Source organism: Triturus cristatus, chromosome 4_1 (genome assembly GCF_964204655.1).
Source record: "Triturus cristatus chromosome 4_1, aTriCri1.1, whole genome shotgun sequence".
NCBI lineage: Eukaryota > Metazoa > Chordata > Amphibia > Caudata > Salamandridae > Triturus > Triturus cristatus.
The window spans coordinates 195,916,433-195,938,082 of record NC_140585.1 but is presented as its reverse complement, the minus strand read 5'-3'; positions in this window follow the sequence as shown (position 1 = coordinate 195,938,082).

Here is a 21,650-nt window from a genome sequence, read left to right as displayed (position 1 = left end):
CCAGAAAGTAAAACAGTCACTTTTGCTAAATTAGTTAAAGATGCTAATCATAGTATGGAATGCGGTGAGTGTCAATCTGAAATGTTTTCAACGTTAATTTTAAAGGAATACAGACAATATGTAATTTTAATGATGCAACGATGTAAAGCTGATGGTTCAAAATTGGATACTTTAATAAAGAAGTTTACAGGACAGCAATTATCAATTTCAGGAAAAACTTTTGTAACAGTTGCAATAATTTTCCATGAAGGACCTACTGTTACTTCTGGACATTACACAGTTTATCTTAAATGTGAAAAAGGCTGGACACTGTGTAATGATTCCCAATTGATTTTCAAGCAATGTTTGCCTTTTGATTTAGCAAATTCCTATCTAATCTTCCTGAAACCTAAATTTTAGAGAGACTTGGCAAGATCTGTACAAAACAATTTTACCATTTTATTGGATTACCATTGGAATTTTCATATTTAAAGATTTTTAAAATTATCATTTGGCCTAAAGGAAAGGTAACCAATTGTATTGTGGACTTTTTAAATTTTAAATGAAACTTTGGAAAACCAAAAATTTAGACAAAATCGGTAACATCTGCACAATTTAAATTTTGGAATGTTATTGGATTGCCATTGGAAATTTATTCAAAAAAGATTTTAAAAATTACTATTTGGCCATGAGGAAAGGTAAACAATTGTATTGTGGACTTATTTAATTATTAATTAATCTTTTGGAAACCAAAATGTTACAGAGAATCGGTGAGAACTGTACAATTTAAACTTAAGTATTTTATTGGATTAACATTGGTAATTTAATCAAAAAAGAATTTTAAAATTACTATTTGGCCTAAAGGAAATGGAACCAGATGTATTGTGGAGTTATTTGAGATATATTTTTGTGATTATACTTCTGAAACAAAAATGTCAGACGGTATTTTAAAGAAATAAGTATTGATATTAGATGTAATTTTTTAAGAATATTATGCATTTCTAAAATGTTATGTTTAAGTAAAAAAAAGAGATTCTGGGCTTTTTTAAAACAATCTTTGAGATTGTTATTTTTTTTTTGCCCGCTGTTAAATGATGAATGCAATTGCTTTCACAATTTATAGTGAAATGCAATATATTCTGAAAACAGCAAAAAAAAGGCAAACATTTTTTGGGGAAAATATGTAAATATGTGTACTGTATTATAAAATGTTTTATTAAATATTAATACTTTTTTCTTTTTTTTTCAGATTGAGATAGAAAATTTTCGAAAACTTGAACCATTTTTAAAGCAATGAAAATTAAATTTTAATTAATAAATAATTTTTTGAGTGGGTATGGTAAGTCAAAAATTTCATGGTCCCTTTTTTCCACTTCTCCACAATCACATTTTCAGTTTTTCATTGTAGTCTCTCAAGGACCTTGTAATGTGATAATTGATTTTTAGTGTTTTCTAAAAAAAAAAAAAAAAAAATTACGCGTACCGTACGCGTACGGTAAAAAAAAATAAAAAAAAGTTTACAAAAATATATAAAAAAAAGTTGAAAGGTAAGGTTGGCTCTTAAAAGAGCCGTTGTGTTCATGCAGGGACAGAGGAAAGAAAGAATGGGAATATTAGTCGGTACGACAAATGTGCTGATCTATTAAATTGTTCACTAGGGCAACACTGGTCTCCCTATGACAAATTAGATCATGACAAGTGGCGCACCGAATTAAAAGCCTCGCAACCGATGGTTGGTTTCCATAGGACGAGAAAAAGGAGATGCTCCCCCCACAGATGAAGGGCTCAGCTGACCTGCCGAAGATGGACTCGGCCCTGCAGATGATGGACCAGGCTGAGCTGCTGTGGATGTGCTTGGTTGACTTACTGAAGGGTTACCTTCAGTATGTCGAGCATATGTCCTACCGTGTACATCATGAAGGTGTCTCAACATGGTGTGATTCCCGAAGGAATACTTCTTGTTGGGATTCCCTCTTGAAAGTACACGGCCACAAAGCTTACAAGTCACTAAGGGTGCATTTACCTTTTGCTGGCCCTCTGGAAAAGAAAAATACTCCCATATGAAAGAGCTCTTTTGTTTCCTCCTTCTCTGCCTCAAGGTAGTGCTGCTAGCCTCACTCTCAGAAGAGGTCTGCTGTTCTGCCATCGTATCACAAAGACAACTCAGCTCCTTCTCCTAAGGGATCACAAGCAGAAATGAGGGGAATGGGTGTGGTGTAGGAGAGTTCTAGAACTGAAAGTACTTTAAACCAATCAAAAGTTTTGTTTCTTGATCACATGACCTACCGTGCGCGTACGTTACGCTTACGGTGCGCTTACGGAGCGCTTACGGCAAAAGTACGCATGCGCGTAAAAAAGACACGCGCATGCGCGCATGCGCAAAACAGGCGCGCCCCTTCACTTCCGCGTAACATCTGCGTGCAGCGTACGCGTTACGCGCTGCGCGCTTGTGACGTACGTCTACATAAATTGCGTAACTGAACACAAACAGCGTAGAAATCTAACGTTAAAAAAGCAAGACGTGCGCTTACCGTACGCGCACGTTAAAAAAATAGAAAAAAAAATAAAATAAAAAGGGGAAAAAAAAACCACTATGTTATACTAATAAATCTTACCTGTTTAGTTAAAAAAAATGGTAAAAATAAAAAATATATTGTAGAATTTTTAAAATGTAACCATAGACTTTAAAAAAGGATAGAAAATTAAAATAAAAAAAAGTTTAAAAAATTGAAAAAAAAAAAAAAGGTAAATATAAGAATTAGCATTTAAAAAACCTTGCAAATTCAATGAAAAAACCATGGGTTTCACACACGTTATAGTTAGGAATTAGCATTTAAAAAACCTTAGAAATTCAATGAAAAAACCAAAGGTTTCACACACGTTATAGTTAGGAATTAGCATTTTAAAAACCTTGCAAATTCAGTGAAAAAACCATAGGTTTCACACATGTTATAGTTAGCTGGACATTTCACTCGTAAAAAACCAATGAAATTCCTCCGTTATAGTTAGTTCAGCTAACTATAACTCGCGCGCCCGCAATGCACTACTGATGACGTCACATATTACATCACTCATGACATGGTCACCGACATCACTCATGACATCACTGATGACATCTGAAATGACATCACTGATGACATCACTGATGACATCATCCTTGTGATAGAGTGGCAGACCTCCTCTTCCCCTAATATAACCTTTGATACACACATTCAAAAATAGAGACTGAAATTTTCAAAAAAATGGACATACCAATACCTGTTACAACAACCTCTTCAGTAATTCTAAGATCCATATACACATCCAGTCATTCACCAACAGTCCTATACAGTCACTCATACATGTACTCACTCATCATATGTACTCATACACCTATACATCCTGTTACACAATGCCACTCATCCATAGAGTTACTCACACACATAGTCACTCATGCTAATAAAGAATCAAACATACATTTACTTGCATATACAGTTATACACACACCACCACATTTACTTCTGCGGAAACATACACATACTTAGTCTTATAAACAGTCACTTATAGAAACACATACTTATTCATACAGGAACTCTTACAATCTCTCACTCTCACATATACTCACTTATATACACCAATAGTCACATATACTAGTTTAATAGATATGTAGTTACTCATAAACACACTATTGAGACAGTCAATCACTCACTAACACACCCATACACACACTCATCCACCCATCCAGTCCTGCACACATGCTGTCTTCTACACATACAAAGAGTGAATCACTCATTCATGCACCTATGCACTACGTAATACCCCCCAGAACCATGCAGACACTCAGACTGATACTCAAAAAAACAACTAATAACCTATATAGACACCCATGAAGCTAATCACCAACCCATGCAGCCACGTATACACAAAGTGAGAGACTGATACAGATATTTTCATATTTAAACATTACTCAGTAAGCCATGTATTCACAATGATACACTTAATCAGTCAGTTACACAATAAATTTTTCAAAAACAAAGCATCCATTTAGACACTTATATACCCATTTATTCTTCCATTGACCTTGAGATATACATATATAAAACATATTTAATTTTCAGAAAAACACAAATTCACTGGATGATGTCATCAGTGATGTCATCAGTGATGTCATTTCAGATGTCATCAGTGATGTCATGAGTGATGTCAGCGACCATGTCATGAGTGATGTAATATGTGACGTCATCAGTAGTGCATTGCGGGCGCGCTAGTTATAGTTAGCTGAACTAACTATAACGGAGGAATTTCATTGGTTTTTTACGAGTGAAATGTCCAGCTAATTATAACATGTGTGAAACCTATGGTTTTTTCACTGAATTTGCAAGGTTTTTTAAATGCTAATTCCTAACTATAACGTGTGTGAAACCTTTGGTTTTTTCATTGAATATATATATATATATATATAGATATATATATATATGTATTCCACACAAAAGCACCAGACTTGGAGAGCCACACACCTTGTTGCATACTTTATTCCTGCAAGGCAGTCCTGTTTCAAACCAACAAACGCTCTGAATTCATCAGCCAATATTTTCACTCCTTACGCGTTTCGAGCATCTCGTGCCCTTGATCACAGGTGTTTTGGCGAATGTGAACAAACAGAATGCCGCTTCTCTAAATAGCAGTTTCTTAGTCTCGCCAAGTGGGCGTGTCCGCACATTGCATTCTGGTAGATAGAGTTCATGTAAAAGGTAAGTCTTTATATGTTACGGCTGTTAGTTAAAAATGACACAATTTCAAATACCTCAGTAGGTTTCAGTGCAATCTGCGGTTGTGGCAGGACTGTATTGATCCTTCAGTGCAGGAAGCAACAAAGCTCCGTATCGCGTTGTTAAATAACTCGCTGGACACTGCTTCTTTCGCAGGGGAGCTCGCCGCGACCCCGGTAGGCCGCAATTAAATTCCACACAAAAGCACCAGACTTGGAGAGCCACACACCTTGTTGCATACTTTATTCCTGCAAGCCGTAACATATAAAGACTTACCTTTTACATGAACTCTATCTACCAGAATCGTACCGTAAAAATACATACGAATGACCTTGGGAAAAGTCTACGAGACGTCCCCAGACAGTTTTACGTACGAGTCGTTCGAGCGCTCAAGTCCGATCCGTACCAGCGTCCCGAATACACAAGCGTTTGGAAAACGTCCTGTACGGTGCGAACTTTGCATGACCCCTACCCCGGGTACACTTGTGCCCGGGGTATGAGTCGTACGGGCCCCCCCCCAGCCTCCCACCCCTCCCGCGTACATCCGCACCGTACCCCCCACCCCCGTATGTACAGAGCGTACCCCCTAACCCCGTATGTACGCGCCGTACTCCCAGCCCCGTATGTATGTGCCGTACCCCCAGCCCCGTATGTACGCGCCGTACCCCCAGCTCTATGCGCTTGGGGTACGGCGTGTACATACGGGGCTGGGGGCACGGCGTGTACATACGGGGGGGCTGGGGGTACGGCGCGTACATACGGGGCTGGGGGTACGGCGCGTACATACGGGGGGCTGGGGGCATGGCGCGTACGGCGCATACATATGGGGCTGGGGGTATGGCGCGTACATACGGGGGGGCTGAGGGTACGGCGCGTCCATACGGGGCTGGGGGTACGGCGCATACATACGGGGGGCTGGGGGTATGGCACTTACATATGGGGGGCTGGGGGTACAGTCCGTACATATGCAATGTTGGGGTACGCACCGTACATGATGACACGTACGATGTGGGTGATGGCATGTACGGCGCATACCGGGCCCCCTTTTCCTCGTGCATCGCGGCGTACTTAGCTTTCTCCGGCACTTTTTGGCTCCCGTAAAAATATAGCCGTGCGGAGTGCTGTGGGTACGAATCGTACTTGCTGGTCCGTAAAACGCTGCCTGACTCCGTGCAGAGTTCACATACGCGCTGTCTAGGATCAGAATTGTATGTATTTTTTGGCCGTACGGTGTTTTTTACGAATCGTACGGAAATGGTATTTCTGTACGAATCGTACTTGCTGGTTTGTACGATGGAATTCCCGGGTACGAGTCCTACGGAGAAAACGCTCCGTACAACCATTTGTACCCGGGTTTTACAGAATCGGAATCAGCACCTTAATGTTAATTATTTTTATGATATGGACATTAGTGTTGTAAAAATTTATTTCCTGATATTAATATTTTTCTATAAATACATTTATAATACATTAAAATATATATCAATTTTAAGACACATATTTTTTATCATAAATATTAAATACATATTTTTAATTAAAATCAAGCAATATTTAATTTAATAAAGTAAATTCATGTTACAAGTTTTTAAATAATGATGCATATTTTATAATTTGCGAAAAGAAATTGATAAATAACATTTATTTCATTGTTTTATGTAGAAAATAATGTAATTGTAAAAAATGTTTTTACATTTTTATTTTGAAGCACGTTTTTAAATTATTATTATTTTTTAAATTTTGACTTAGGATTTTTTTTATTGTTCAAAGTTCAGGTATGGTGGAAAAAACGTAAAATTATATATTAATTATTAATAGCAATAAAAATATTGTTTTTATGCTATTGTGTAAATATGAATATGTAGGTTTCGTGGATGTTTCTGTGCCCGAAACTATGGCGGTAGGGCACTCGTCCAACCGCCTCTTTATTTTTAAAATTTTAGGATGAAATCCTTTGTTTAAATTGCATTTGTATGCGCTAGAAATACTTTGGGCCAGATTATGATGTAAGACAGACTGCCACCAATGGTCTGTCGGTAACGGTCTGTCCGACATCTGGTGCCGGCGTCCGACCACCGCATTATGATGCAGGCGGTGAGAGGCAGCAGGCAAAGGGAACGACCGACGTTTCTGACGGGATCAAGAGCCCGTTGGACCATCGGTTGGATCATAATACCCTGCAGTAGGGGCATTGCCTGCTCAGGCACCGCTGTAGGGATAATGATGTCCCTTTCCAACAGCCTTTCCATGGTTATCCAACTGCCATAAAAAGGCTGTCGGAAAGGGACTTTGAGCCCTCCTAGATGTACCCCGGTCTCCCCCTGGTCCTCCCCTATTGGTGAAACATCCATGCATCCTGTGCCAGGTAACACATGGTGCCTGGCACACGGTGGAGGGGTGTTTCCAAATATGCCTTTTTGCATTGAGCATTGTGCTGTGGCTCTTTTCTGGGCCACAGCACAAGCCTCAATGCAAAAAGCAATGATTTTGGGACTGCCACCTACTTGTTGGGGGTCTAGTTCCCGAAATGATGATGGTTGGACCAGCATTGTATTGAGAGCCTTTATGTTATTTAATTAGTTTTGTTGGTGTTTAGAAATGTATAACAATAGTTATGATTATAAATAATATCAATTACATGTTTCATAAAATTAAGGCATGTATCACATTTTTAAATTTTTATTTTTTTTACTTTATTTAATTTATATTTTTAAATTATAAAACATATATTTCAATTTAAAAATACAAATTTATATATAGATAAATGGAACATTTTTAAATTAATTTTTATTATTGCATAACAAATGTAACTCATATTTAAATAGTATTGTATGTTGTATATTTTTAACTTTTTCCATTGTTTTCCATCTTTTAACATTTATTCCTTTGTTTTAAAAGCATATTTTGGACATCATTTTAACATAGGTTTTTTCAGTATATATTAAATAAGTGTATATTTTTATACTAATATTGAATTCATACTTCAAAATCGCTTAACATTTTTAGCAAAAGATCTTTTCGATGGTGAGATAGACTTTTTAGTTTTATTTAGTGGCCAGTTCTTTTTACTTCTACCTTTTTTTTTGTAGTCTATTTGTGTCATATTTAATCGATTTCCGGGAACCATGTTGCGGTAAGGAGCTGCTGTTCATCAGAATAGGTAAGGTGATTTTTAAGGTTTTGTTAAGGGCTCTGAGGGCATGATAGTGCAGGGGGAGTTCTAGAGGTTAGCCATAATGTTCTTTGTGGGGGTTTTGTACATCAGGGGGCTGATTACGATGTTGGCTGGAAAGCCTATGCCTGACACCAACTCGGATTCAGGGCCAACTGACTTTTGGTTGGCGGTTCTGACTTCCAGATTATGATGCGACCGAACACTGTTTGCTTGGACTCCCATTGTTTCCTATGGGAGCTCGTGTTATGCCTGAGAACCAATCATAACACAGGCTCCTATGGAGAAATGGGGTGTGTGTGTTAAACCCTGCAACCTGTCTCAGGCACCCCACAGTGCCTGCCACATAGTGCAGGGTTTTACAAGGGGGTCCCTTAGGTACCCCCTTGGCCATCTATCATAGGCCGGGGGGTACGCGGGGTTCCTGACAGGGGGCCCAAAATACACTTTCCGATAGCCATTCCGTATCAAAGAGGTCGACGCGGAAAGGCTGTTGGAAATCAACATTGTAATTACGACGGCGGAAACGCTGTTCATAGGAGTGTCTGATGTGGTTCTGACCGACACGAATACTCCATGAGTCGGTCAGATCTGAGTCAGAATGACTGGATGGTTTACGTTCCGACTGCGCACATCGTAATCAGGCGGTCGGAATGTAAACCGACCGAGTCGTCGGAAGGGCTCCGACGTGGTTGGGAAGATTCCGACTGTTGGGGGAGGCTTTCCGCCCGACATCGTAATGAGCCCCTTAGTTGTGTTACTACTAACGCTTTTCACTAGTGTGTAGTTTGGGTTTTTCATACACTGTTTAGTAATGTATCAATACATTATGTTACATTGTGTTATGTTACGTATTTTATGATGAGCAAGTATGTGTATTTTTGGGATTGTTATGTGTTTTATGGATTTGTGATCTTGTTTACCGTTTTTTTCCAACAAACGTGTTTTAGGGCCATTGGGAGTTACCTTTTATTTATTTTTTAGGGCAATCACTTTTAGTTTATTAAAAAAAAAATCAGTATTTTTATGGTTACTCGATATTTTGGATTGCTTTGAGGGATGTCTATTGGATTCGGTTTATTTTTGAAAATTTGTTGGGCTTTTTGGAAAATCTTTTCTACTTTTTGGTGGATTATCATTTTTAGCTACATGGATACAGAGGAAAATATCTGTAGCTACAGAACAGTAAGTCATATTTATTTTGTTTCTTTTGGCTGAGAAATGTCATTTTTGTAAAAAATATTATGTGATTGTTATTTGAAAATGTGTGTTTATGTGTTGTATTTGTTTATGTGATGTTTTACGTGATGGATTTAGTTTGCTCATTGAGCTTTTTAGTTTGTTAGGTTTGCATTTTGTATGTAAATAATTTATTATTTGATTATAGCAGTCTTATGTAAGATTGGAGTTATAGTTAATGCTTAGACTGATTTAATAAAATAATATTTTTATTATTTGTGTCAAAAATGATGTGTTCTGTTGGTTTAGATTTTCTGACAATTGTTCTTTTTTAGTTTTGTTTTTTATAATATGCTTTTGGCTATTATTTCTAAATAATCTATTCCTTTGTTGTTTATGAAGATTTTGACTTTACATTGTAACATGTCGTACATTCTTTTGGTTTGTTTGCTATGTTTAGGTGCAATTTGGGTCACAGATTGCTCCGTTCATGGTTGTTTGTGGCTTGGCTCTTTTTGTAATGCTTCAATAAATTTCTGAAGGGTGGATCGGGTTCTGACCAGTTTGGATTGGAAAGCATTGTGCCATCCTTCGACTGTGTTGTTTGTTTGGCTGCCTTTGCCATGGTGCTGTCATTGTCATTCAACCATATCATTTTGAATTTGGGTTGGCTTCTGAGTCCAGAGCCATGCTATGTTTAGGTGCAATTTGGGTCACAGATTGCTCCGTTCATGGTTGTTTGTGGCTTGGCTCTTTTTGTAATGCTTCAATAAATTTCTGAAGGGTGGATCGGGTTCTGACCAGTTTGGATTGGAAAGCATTGTGCCATCCTTCGACTGTGTTGTTTGTTTGGCTGCCTTTGCCATGGTGCTGTCATTGTCATTCAACCATATCATTTTGAATTTGGGTTGGCTTCTGAGTCCAGAGCCATGCAGTGTGCCAACCCAAGTGTCTTTGAAATAATCCATTAAGGGGCTTAGTTTCTCTTAATTTTGTTGGTAGAAAGGGCTTTCTTTTAATAAATTGCAGTGGTTTGTTACCGCCGAAGCAGGGACATAGGCTAGAGCTGTATATATTTTTATTTCAAAGGTAAATTGGCTGTCAGTAGCTTTATTCTTCACTTAGGGCCTGATTATGAGTCTGACTCAGGGCATGGCAGTGGCGATTCAGCCACCACAAACAATTAAATATGTTCCCTCATAGCCTATTTATAACTTCCATTGAGACTTAGTTCTTTTCAATTTAAATTATCCATTCACTCACAATAGTGACAAAAAACATGAACTTTGTCATTGCTTTATTACTTCAATTTCTTTGAATATATATCATAACATTTTCATTTTTCTTTTTTATGTATATCCTTTTTCTATTTCAGTCAGACTAATAATAACAATTTATGTACAAAGCAAAAGAACCACAATTATTACATACAAATTCATATCCACAATTCCGTTCAAATAGAAAAATGTCCCTGTATTTAACTTGAATAAATACAAACATACCACATTCATTCAAACACATCCATACTCCCACAAAAATTCATACAATAGACATCTGTACATGGGATGAGGTTATGTTGTAACAAATAACACCTCTACGACCAATAGAATTTTGTATTATAGAGCAAAGGCTCAATAAACGGTCGACGCGCGTTTCGGTGTTGTGAGAGAGATAGTTAGACCACCTTCATCAGGACCTATACAGAAGTCAATTCCATCCGTGCCATAGCAATCAAGGGACAAGATCACAAAATAGGAGGTATTTCCAGAGTTTATCCGTCCGTAGCCTTTCAAGTAGTCATTTGCTCTATGGTGACCTCCTCCACTATATTCAACCTATAGAGCCTCTATGTCTATCAAAAGAGAGAATTCCTTTAACAAAGGTATGCCGATTTATTCTATTTCTTCCATACTCCATGACACTAAAAAAGGGTCCACACTGGTCCCAGAAAGGTTAGGGAAAGATACGCTTCTAATCCCTCTTTAACATTCTTAGTCGTCAAACCATACTCTGCTTCAAGGCCATGTCTTGGCTTCGATGATTTATGGATATCTTTCTCTTCCAAGGTTTGATCTCCTCCGCGCAATAGTCCTCCCGTTCTCCGAATCAAATATGTTCAGCCACCACTGCACTGGTGTTCCTACCACCCTATTACAATGTCAAAAAGAACAATTGATGGACAGAATGCAGAACAATATCATACATTAAACCCAGTACAGAGATCTGGGCCTGAATCCATTGTTTTTTTTGCTCACCATGCCATTCCAGTTTGAACCCAACCATTTGCATATCAGTCTTGACCCTGTGCCCAATGGGAAAAGTCCAGCGCGAACTGACAGGCCAGTTCCTCCCTGGACTGGAAACAAGCATACTAGGGCTGATATCAGGGTTTCACCCCTCATCAGCCAGGGTAGCTTGACTTCAGTGGCATGGAGAACGATGATGGATTCAATCCAGATCTGTGACTGGGTGTGAGTGTCTGAAAAGTTTCAGCGCTCCGTCCATCATCACCTTGTGTTTTCCCTAAGTTGGCAGGGTATGCACAGACGTGGGTCCCTTGCTCACTTTGCCACTGAATTCAAGGTGGCCTGGCTGATGAGGGCAATTACCCCAAAACTGGTCCCAGGATTCTTGTTTCCGTTCTAGGGAAGACATGGCTTGGCATCTCAGGCTGGACTGTTCCCATGAGGCACAGGGTCAAGACTGATATGCATATAGCTGTGTCTGAACTGGGGTGGCGAAGTAAGCTTCAGAATGATGATCGATTCAACCCAGATCTGTGACTGGGGGTGAGTGTCTGAAATGTTTAAGCACTCTGTCCATCATCACCTTGTGTTTGCTTTGTTTGGCCTAAGAATGGTATGCCCAGACGTGAGTCTCTTGCTCACTTTGCCCCTGGATTAAAGCCAGCCTGGCTGATGAGGGGTATTACACTCAAATCGGTCCCAGCATGCTTGTTTCTGATCAAGGGAAGTCATGGCTTGGCAGTTCAGGCTGGACTGTTCCCATGAGGCACAGGGTCAAGACTGATTTGCATATAGCTGTGTCCGAACAGGGGTGGCAAATTGAGCTAAAGAACAATGATGGATTCAACCCACATCTGTGACTGGGGGTGAGTGTCTGAGAAGTTTCAGCACTCTGTCCTTCACCAACTTGTGTTTGCTATTACAACTACAGGCGGGACTGCAGCAGTCCCACCAAGCATATTAGGAATTTCCTCTCTGCCACGTTTTCATTGCAGTTCCTACTCCTTGAAAACCTTGGCAGGGAGGAAACAAAGGGGGCCGTATGGGGCTCCTTTGTGCATCAGGGTCATGGGTACATGCAAGGGGGCACATGCTGTACCCTCTTGTGTGCATGCATGCCCATACCTGCATGGCATGAACTGTACCAGTTCATGCTTTGCAGGTATTGTCTTTGACGTTTTCATTGTGGTGCCTATTTCATAGGTACTGCCATGGGACCGCCAAAGAACCACCTGCCAGTGACAAAGTCGTAATCCGGGGAGCTGTGTGGGAGCAGGCATCTGACATGACAGTCTCGCTCCCGCACTGCCAAACTTGTAATAAAACCCTTAGTGCAGATTGATGGAGGTGCTTCCATATGTTTGATTGAAATTATAAAAACAGCCTTGTATGGCTGTGTGGGAATAAATATTTAAAATGGTTTGAATTATTGCTTGCTCAAAGTCTATGATTATTTTTTTGGATAGTAGTTATTTGCTTTAAGTTTAATGTGGTTTAAGCGCTTGTAGTAAGTGTTGGCAGTAAGGCATATGTAAAAGGCATTTTTGTGTTTTGATATTCATCTTGTATTGTGTATATCTGAGTGAATGGTTTCGGACACAATTTGAAGGTCCCATTCATCATCCAGGTTTGACAAAGGCTTCATTTTTGTAAGTTATTTGCTGTAGAGAATATTAGGATTCGTTCATTATTGCTCAGGTTGTCATATAGAAGGAAACGTTCCTTGCTGTGTGTCATTGTTACCTTTGATTGTATTTTTATAAATGTATATCTTATAGCGACAGGAGGAGTATCACTGGTGGCTTTTTTAGTATGTGCAATTAAACGTTTTAAAGTTGGTATAAGTGATCACACTGATTTGGAGCTTTTCCGTTGTGGGTGTTCAAACTAATGTTGATCAGGTATATCAGAAAGCCTCAGTTTCTTGTGTGTATCTGAGTAAATGCCTTGGGACACATTTTGAAGGTCCCATTCATCATCATCCAGGTTTGACAGTGGCTTCATTTGAGTAAGTTATTTGCGGTAGAGAACATTAGGATTTGTTTATCATTGCTTAGGTTGTCACATTAAAGGAAATGTTCCTCATTATGTGTCATTGTTAAATTTGATGGTATCTTCTAGTGGCAGGAGGAGTATCACTGGTGGCTTTTTTAGTATATGCAATTAAACATTTTAAAGTGGGTATAAGTGGTAGTTGGACTGTGATGTGCTTAGGGGCTTTAGGCGGTATATCTTTTCGGATTTTGGTTGCGGGTTCCTAGGAGGTATTGCTTGCCTCTCCTATCCTGCAATACATTACACATTTGGAGGGTGATTGTGTTCTCTTACATAAATTACAACATCATATTCTGTAGTGACCCTACCATAGCATGCATTAAAATAATATTTGATACAATTGGATGCATATTGGTACATTTCTAATTCACATTTTTTGTAAATGCAATTTCTTGGTTGTAGGAGTAACTTATATTACTTAACAATTGCTTAGTAACTACTTTCCTTTCGGGGATTTTATGTATGTGGCTCTCTCCTTCTCATTGTACTTAAAAATAGTATAATAATATAAATAAATGCAATCTTTTAACGTTTATATGTTTGTTATTTACATATACAATTATGCTATCTATTTTGTATACTTACATGTCTGTTCTTTTTAGGCATTTCACACTGTTTTTCAGTTTTTCTGTTGGGGGTGGACCAGGTGGCTCAGAAAGCCTCAGTTTCTTTTAAAATGTTTATTTGTTGATAGTTTGTAGGGGTTGAGGTTGTTATGTTCATTTTTACTCGCTATTGGGGTACGTTTATAGTTTCAAATAATGTATGTATACTTACTTTGCTTTATCTTTTTTGCTGGATTGTGATAGTTGTTTTTTACTGGCAGCTTATCACTTCTCTTTTAGGAACTACATGTAAAGAGACAGAAGTTGGAAAATGTTTTGTTAATTATTTGCTATTCTACATGTTTAGGTTTGAATATAAATGTTACTTACTTGGTTAGGTAGTTGTTGAGGTGTATATATTTCTTTTTTAAGGGTCTGGTTAGAGAGTTTCCTCGTCTTGCAGCAATTGTCGTTATTGAAGTATTTTGTTGATAAAAAATAGTGTACCTTTTATATTGTTGGTTTATAATAGTTATCATGATTTTATTGGGTTATGGTGGTTTACAGTTGAATTTTATTGGTTAGTTTGTTTTAGTTTGAATTTTTGTATCAGTTATGTCCTTCACACATCCTGCAGCAGCCCTTACGAGTTTTAAACCACGCTTCCTTGTAAGTAAAGAAAAAGTTTAAAACTATAAATTGGGGTTTGCAAAATTTTAAACTGTCTTCTGAGAAAGAAAAACATTTGTTAGGAGGGATGCTGATTTGAAGAAATAGATGTTGGAAGAAGCATGCAAGAGAGCAAATGTGATGACATAACTGTTTATAAAACACACTGATTATGTTTTTTGTGCACTCTTTTAAAAGTTACACTTGCATGATAGTTTGAAAGTGCAAATACAGATAAGGAGTCTTCAAAAATGGCAGATGATGCCTCCGGTCATTTAAAAAAAAAAAACGATACTGTTTTTACTTCACTGAACTCCCATGAGAGATGAACAATTTGCTAAAAATGCTAGCATGTGTGTGTAACAGATAGTGTGCACTATTAAGACTGGCATTTATAAATCAGTGAAGTGCTTTGGATGAGATTCCAGCTTACTTTTGGAAACCAATCTCCATGTAGATAAGAGATGCAACAGCAGCACTTTGGATCATGTGACTATAACTAGTGGCAGATCCAGGGTGAGCATGGTGCTATGAGAGGACGAAAGCGAAAAGCAAAAGGATAGCAAAACCTGCGAAGAGAAGTGAATATGTTGCTCTTTGAGGATAGAGACTGTAGAATCGTGTTAATATTCAGGGGAAAGAAGTCAGAAAGATTGGAGCAGAGTTGTATGGGTATAATGGCAGACAAGTGGCAGATAAAAAGAGGAGTGATAGTCTTATGAATGGAATCCATTTCTCTGGATGATATATAGAGCTTTCAAGTTTTTTTCAGAAAAACAGGGTTGTCCAAATTTGGCAGGTGCGTTTCTTGCAGAAAGTCAATTAAATCAAATTCTCCGATTTACTTTTAGACAAGTAGTTGATGCACTCTTTCCACTTTAACAATTTTGTTGGCCTCAACAAGTAGGCGGACGATCAAATTTAAATTAATAGATTTCATTTTTGCAAAGCATAACCACTTCTGAATGTTACATTGTGAGAGATTCTTTTACATCTGCACAACTAAAAAGACACATTTCCAAGGTCGCAACCATCAATATTTTCATGCAAATGAGCAGAGCTGAAATGATGGTCAGATAACATGGGAAAGCATAAGTAATTCACTAAACGCTGCATGCCTTCCTGCTGCTTTCATGCCTCCTTTCACTTAATGATATATCAAGGTTAGCACAAATTATGAACCCTGGCAGAAAATAAGTCCTGCAAATGAATATTCTTTAGCATGTCTGCTTACATTGCTAGACCTATATGCAAACAATTGAGATTTTGACACCAAGGATGGTGAGGTGACTGCAGAACAGTGATGGAATGAGACCTAAAGGGGGCCCATGTAAGGTGCATTAAGAATGCTTGTGCCCCCCAGAATATTCCTATTGTTTTCAATTGTCCTATGCACCCTCTGAGCCTTTATACAGAAGCGTAGGTTTCAATTGTGCAGCAGGTGCAGGTCCACCAAGTCACAGGAATATCACAGGGTACTACTACGTGACTGCCTATATAATTTCATATGCTGCCACCACACAACCTGGCCTCAATGTACATGAAACCTTAAGAAAGCATGTCACCCAATGTTTTTATTGTACTCACATGTGAGAGAGTCACCCTGTTTCATAGTGAGCTGAAGTCATCCCTGAAAGGATAACTCAGACCGGCAATTAAGGCAGTAAATCTCAGTGAATTATAATAATGGTAAAATAACTCTGGGCATTAACATATTTGCTGGAGAGATCTATGGTTTGTCTAGTCCCAGTTTTAAATTAAAATAGCATAGAGGGTTAAGGGGTATCCTGCAAAGCACATCCGGTAACAAGCAGATGACAGATTTTTATTTTAGGCAGATAGGCAAGTGGGTACTGCTTTTGTCTTTTAACACAGATCCTTTGTTACTTGTAGTTCATAAATTGTAATCCTATCCTTCGAATATAGCACAGTGAGTTATGAAGGACATGCAACTCCTACACCTTCTAACACTCAGTGCCTGATGCAACACATAGGGGCCGATTCCGATACCGGGTCGGACAGCTGTCCGTAGCCTTACCGTGCGTACCCGTAGCCGGTCCGTCCTGTAGAGTAAGTACGATGTGCATAACTGTCAAAAACACGACCGACACGTAGGCTGTGATTCAAGCTCCATTCTCCGTCCGAGCCGTAACTCCTAACGCTGAACCGAGTTGCCCGGAAGCAGTATCCATAGCAGTTTCCGGCATGACAAGTACGATGCGTACTTCCTACGCGCCGTTCGGGTCGCCACGTACGGGACATCACAGCATCCGGAAAACAAGCATATCAGCTACGATTCGCGCCACAACTCAATACACGGCTACGAGACGGACCAGCTTGCAGCCACCCTCACCCGTAGGGGACCTGCTTCCCATCACTACTGCCACCCCCAGCCATAGGGCTCATGTTGCTCATCACCCCTGCAACCCCCAGCCATAGGGCGTATGTTGCCCATCACCCCTGCCACCCCCAGCCATAGGGCTTATGTTGCCCATCACCTCTGCCACCCACACCCATGGGGCTCATGTTGCCCATCACTACTGCCACCCCCACCCATAGGGGACCTGTTGCCCATCACTACTGCCACCCTCACTCATAGGGCTTATGTTGCCCATTACTCCTGCCACCCCCACCCATAGGGACTATGTTATCCATCACTCCTGCCACCCCCACCCATAGGGGACCTGTTGGTCATCACTCCTGCCACCCCCACCCATAGGGGACCTGTTGCCCATCACTCCTGCTACCCCCACCCATAGGGGACCTTTTGCCCATCACCCCTGCCACCCCCAGACATAGGGCTCATGTTGTCCATCACCCCTGCCACCCCCAGCCATAGGGCTTATATTGCCCATCACCTTTGCCACCCCCAGCCATAGGGCTTATGTTGCCCATCACCCCTGCCACCCACACCCTTAGGGCTCATGTTGCCCATCACTACTGCCACCCTCACCCATAGGGGACCTGTTGCCCATCACTCCTGCCACCCCCATTCATAGGACTTAAGTTGCCCATTACTCCTACCACCCCCACCCATAGGGACTATGTTTCCCATCACTCCTGCCACCCCCACCCATAGGGGACCTGTTGCCCATCACTCCTGCCACCCCCACCCATAGGGGACCTGTTGCCCATCACTCCTGCCACACCCAGCCATAGTGGACCTGTTGCCCATCACCCCTGCCACCCCCAGCCATAGGATGGGTGATGCACCACACATCCAGCATACTCCAACATCAGGTATGTCAGCAAAATACATCCCCCCTAACATCATGACAACAGTGTGTAGTCTGTGACAAATGCCCACAACAGTGATTATGACTTTGAACATACAATGTAACTAACAGCACATGTGTGAACAGCACATGAGTGTGACATACACAAGGCAAGCATCACCATAGCACTGTGACAATGTAAAAAGAACACCCCCTCACTGTGTAGAACAGAAGTTAAGTGGGGGCTTCCAAAATGCAGCAGATGTTGAGCATTGTGGTGATGGGGACTAAACCCCCCCTCATCACAGTGACCAAAAGGTAAGTGTCATCATGGTCAAAGCTGCAAATAACAAACAGCATGTATGATCTCTGCTCCCAACACATTATACACTTCTGGGGCAAACTAGTGGATGTGTCCCATACACACAGAGATGTGGTGAGGCTAACAGTGCTGTGAAAACATAACACACTCTCGGCCATGTGCGGACAAGCACCACACATGGGGGCTGACAATGCATACAGTGTACAATGACACAAGAGCAGAAGTGACCATCACAAAGCATACACACTTCTCGAAAATAGACACACTAATCAAAACAACATGTGTAGACTGTAGGTGCCAGCTCACAAACTCTCATTCCATTGCAGCAATGGCACCTAACAACCAGGATGAATGTGCACAATGATGTGATATGACTCACAGGGACAGCAGGCAAAATCACAGAAACAGCATCCAGACAAAGGCCCACAACAGCAATACCAATGTACTGGTGCAGATGCACAAACCCAAACAGGCAACCTCACACTGCACATCTGACACAGCATGTGTGTGTGTGTATCACAGTATCCCCAGGCAACTACACAACACATGAGGGGGGCTGAACTACAGTGACACAGATGTGGACACAGTGCCATACAAAGGTAAACCATGATTAGGACACCATCAGTGAGCAATCAGGCATTGGGAGATGAGAGGGAGCACAACAGACACAAGTTGGAATGAACACCAACTAACACAGCAAGAGACTGACACACAACAGCACTACCCCCAGGGACCAGACATTGGGGTGACACACGCATGCATGACACCTCCACTGTGATGACAAAGGCAGATGTTGTACAAACTGGGAAACCCAGACATGTGTCCTGTGCCACAAACGTACATCACACATACACAAACACAAATCACTCAGCATGGCCCCTCATCTATGGACAAATGGGAGCTAGGGGACCATCCATGCAAACATTTACATCAGTCCACCCTCAACACCACACACCCTGAACTGCAACAATGTGTATCTGCGAAGCCCACATGGACAGGTGACATTGCACATGCACCCATGACAAACACAGGAATGTTGGGAGGAACTAAGGTACACAGACACATCACACAAGGACAGTTTACAACCCTGGGGAATGACAGACATACTGTATAGTATGCGGTACATGGCCATGACCTCAACGCTCACGTAACCTTCAGAATCCCTGCCACAGTCCCAGGACAATGCAGAAGCCAAGGAGAACCACAAGGCACACATGCTGACACCTGCCAGCATTGCAGCCATGAACCCGACAAGTGGGAGCAGTCACACACACAAACAAATGTCTCAATCACTGAAAGGTACCACCTAGGGACAACTACATGATTTAGCAAATAAACAGGTGCCTTGAGGAACCCAGACTGTGTCCCATCTGTGTCTGACAACATCATCAACACTCAGAACTGATAAATCCCAATGATGATACACCAATTAACAGGAGTGTGTCATGCACCCACACATCTGGTAGCCCATTGGAAAAGTAGTGGGATGAACCCAGTACCACTCAGCAAGCATCAACAACAGGAACATATCAAGGGAACACTGTCTGTGTATGAACAGGGATGTGGACACACACACATGCTCATACAACACACACCATGGGCCCAGGCCATGTCACTGGACAAACCACTTACTTGAGGGGACCCAACTCCTGTGGAAGCCAAGCTGTGCCAAACATATTCACTGCACGTCTCACTCATGTCTGCAGAACAATAAACAAAAGATATGAGAGGCAACGCAAATGTAAATTAGCTAATACAGTGTGGTACTAAACAGATTTTATAATACACACAGAACTAGTAAACTTTTCAGGTTTTTTCTTTATTACAATGATGTTGTCACATCCACAGCCAACGCGTTTCGCCCAAACATGGGCTTCTTCAAGGCAAAGAATCAAGCTGTCGAACTGAGTGGCGCAGAGATATTCAGTTACGGCAATGCAGAGAGTTCCCGATATATAAAGTCTTTAAAAACTAGCATGTCGTCTATGTAGTAGAGTATACTGTAATCTCCACCACTAAAGACCTTCTGTTTTTCAGAGTATTTTTACCGGAGTTGTCGAAATGTTATGAAAAGGCCGGTGGACAAGCGTAAACGATGACAAGTGATTCAAAGACACTAGTTTTTCAGAACAGTTCAATCTGTATTATTCCAACAGTAAGAAAACCGGATAAGCACCGACGTAAATCAGTAGAGGACGTAACTCCAATTCCGTTTACAGGAGTCGTCAGCGCAGTAGCGAACACCGTCGTGTAGCTCCTACCTTTTCATAACATTTCGACAACTCCAGTAAAAATACTCTGAAAAACAGAAGGTCTTTAGTGGTGGAGATTACAGTATACTCTACTACATAGACGACATGCTAGTTTTTAAAGACTTTATATATCGGGAACTCTCTGCATTGCTGTAACTGAATATCTCTGCGCCACTCAGTTCGACAGCTTGATTCTTTGCCTTGAAGAAGCCCATGTTTGGGCGAAACGCGTTGGCTGTGGATGTGACAACATCATTGTAATAAAGAAAAAACCTGAAAAGTTTACTAGTTCTGTGTGTATTATAAAATCTGTTTAGTACCACACTGTATTAGCTAATTCACTCTTGCGTTGCCTCTCATATCTTTTGCTTAGCATTATTGTCTATGGTCTTTTAAGCGGCTGGCCATTTGAGGTGGGCAACACACGTATTACTCAAAAGTGACATGTTCAGGCAGTGCATATGTGCTTAACCTAGCTGCTTACTTCTCAAATTTCTAAATGTCTGCAGAACACTTTGTCAGTCAGCCATCAGTTACCACACAATGAAGGCTCTGGTCACAACAGCCTGGGGACGTGAGTCTCCCCTAAGTCATCTGCACATACCCAAAACATATGTCTAGCAAGTTGCACAGAGGACCCAGTTGCTCCTATACCAATGATGCCCACATTTGTAGGTCCAGTGTTGATGAGCACAAAGTCTGTGGAAGTGACAAATTGGACAATGGGAAGCACATCATATGTGCAGGGGTGCAAGCCAGAGATGTGACCATGCAAATGAAATGTTCACAGAGATGTCCACAAATAGTTGATCCTGACACACCCAGGTAGCTGCAAAGGATACCATGGATTCCCACCAGAATGGGATACATATCTCATGGACCACAGGGAGTATCTCACAGCAACACATCAGTATTCAACATTGTAAACAAAGCATCACAGGTGCAAGAAAAAAGCTTTATTCAGCATATTAAAAGTTAAACGTCTGTTCAAACAAAAGGCCAATGGCCAGTCCATGTCCAAATGCCAAGGAGTGAAGTAGAGTGACAACTGTCACACCTTGCTTGCCTGCACTGCTAAGGACCAGGGTCATCCCCTCGGAGGGGCATACATGGGGGCAGGCCAGGCACCGCAGGTACAGGATCAGGGCGCAGCAGAAGGAGGCAGTGAAGAAGTAGTGGATGCAGGCGAGACACTTGCTACAGCAGTGGAGCTGACTGAAGTAGTGGGTGCTGTCACAACTGTGGGGCACAAGTCAGATGGGGTGAGTGCT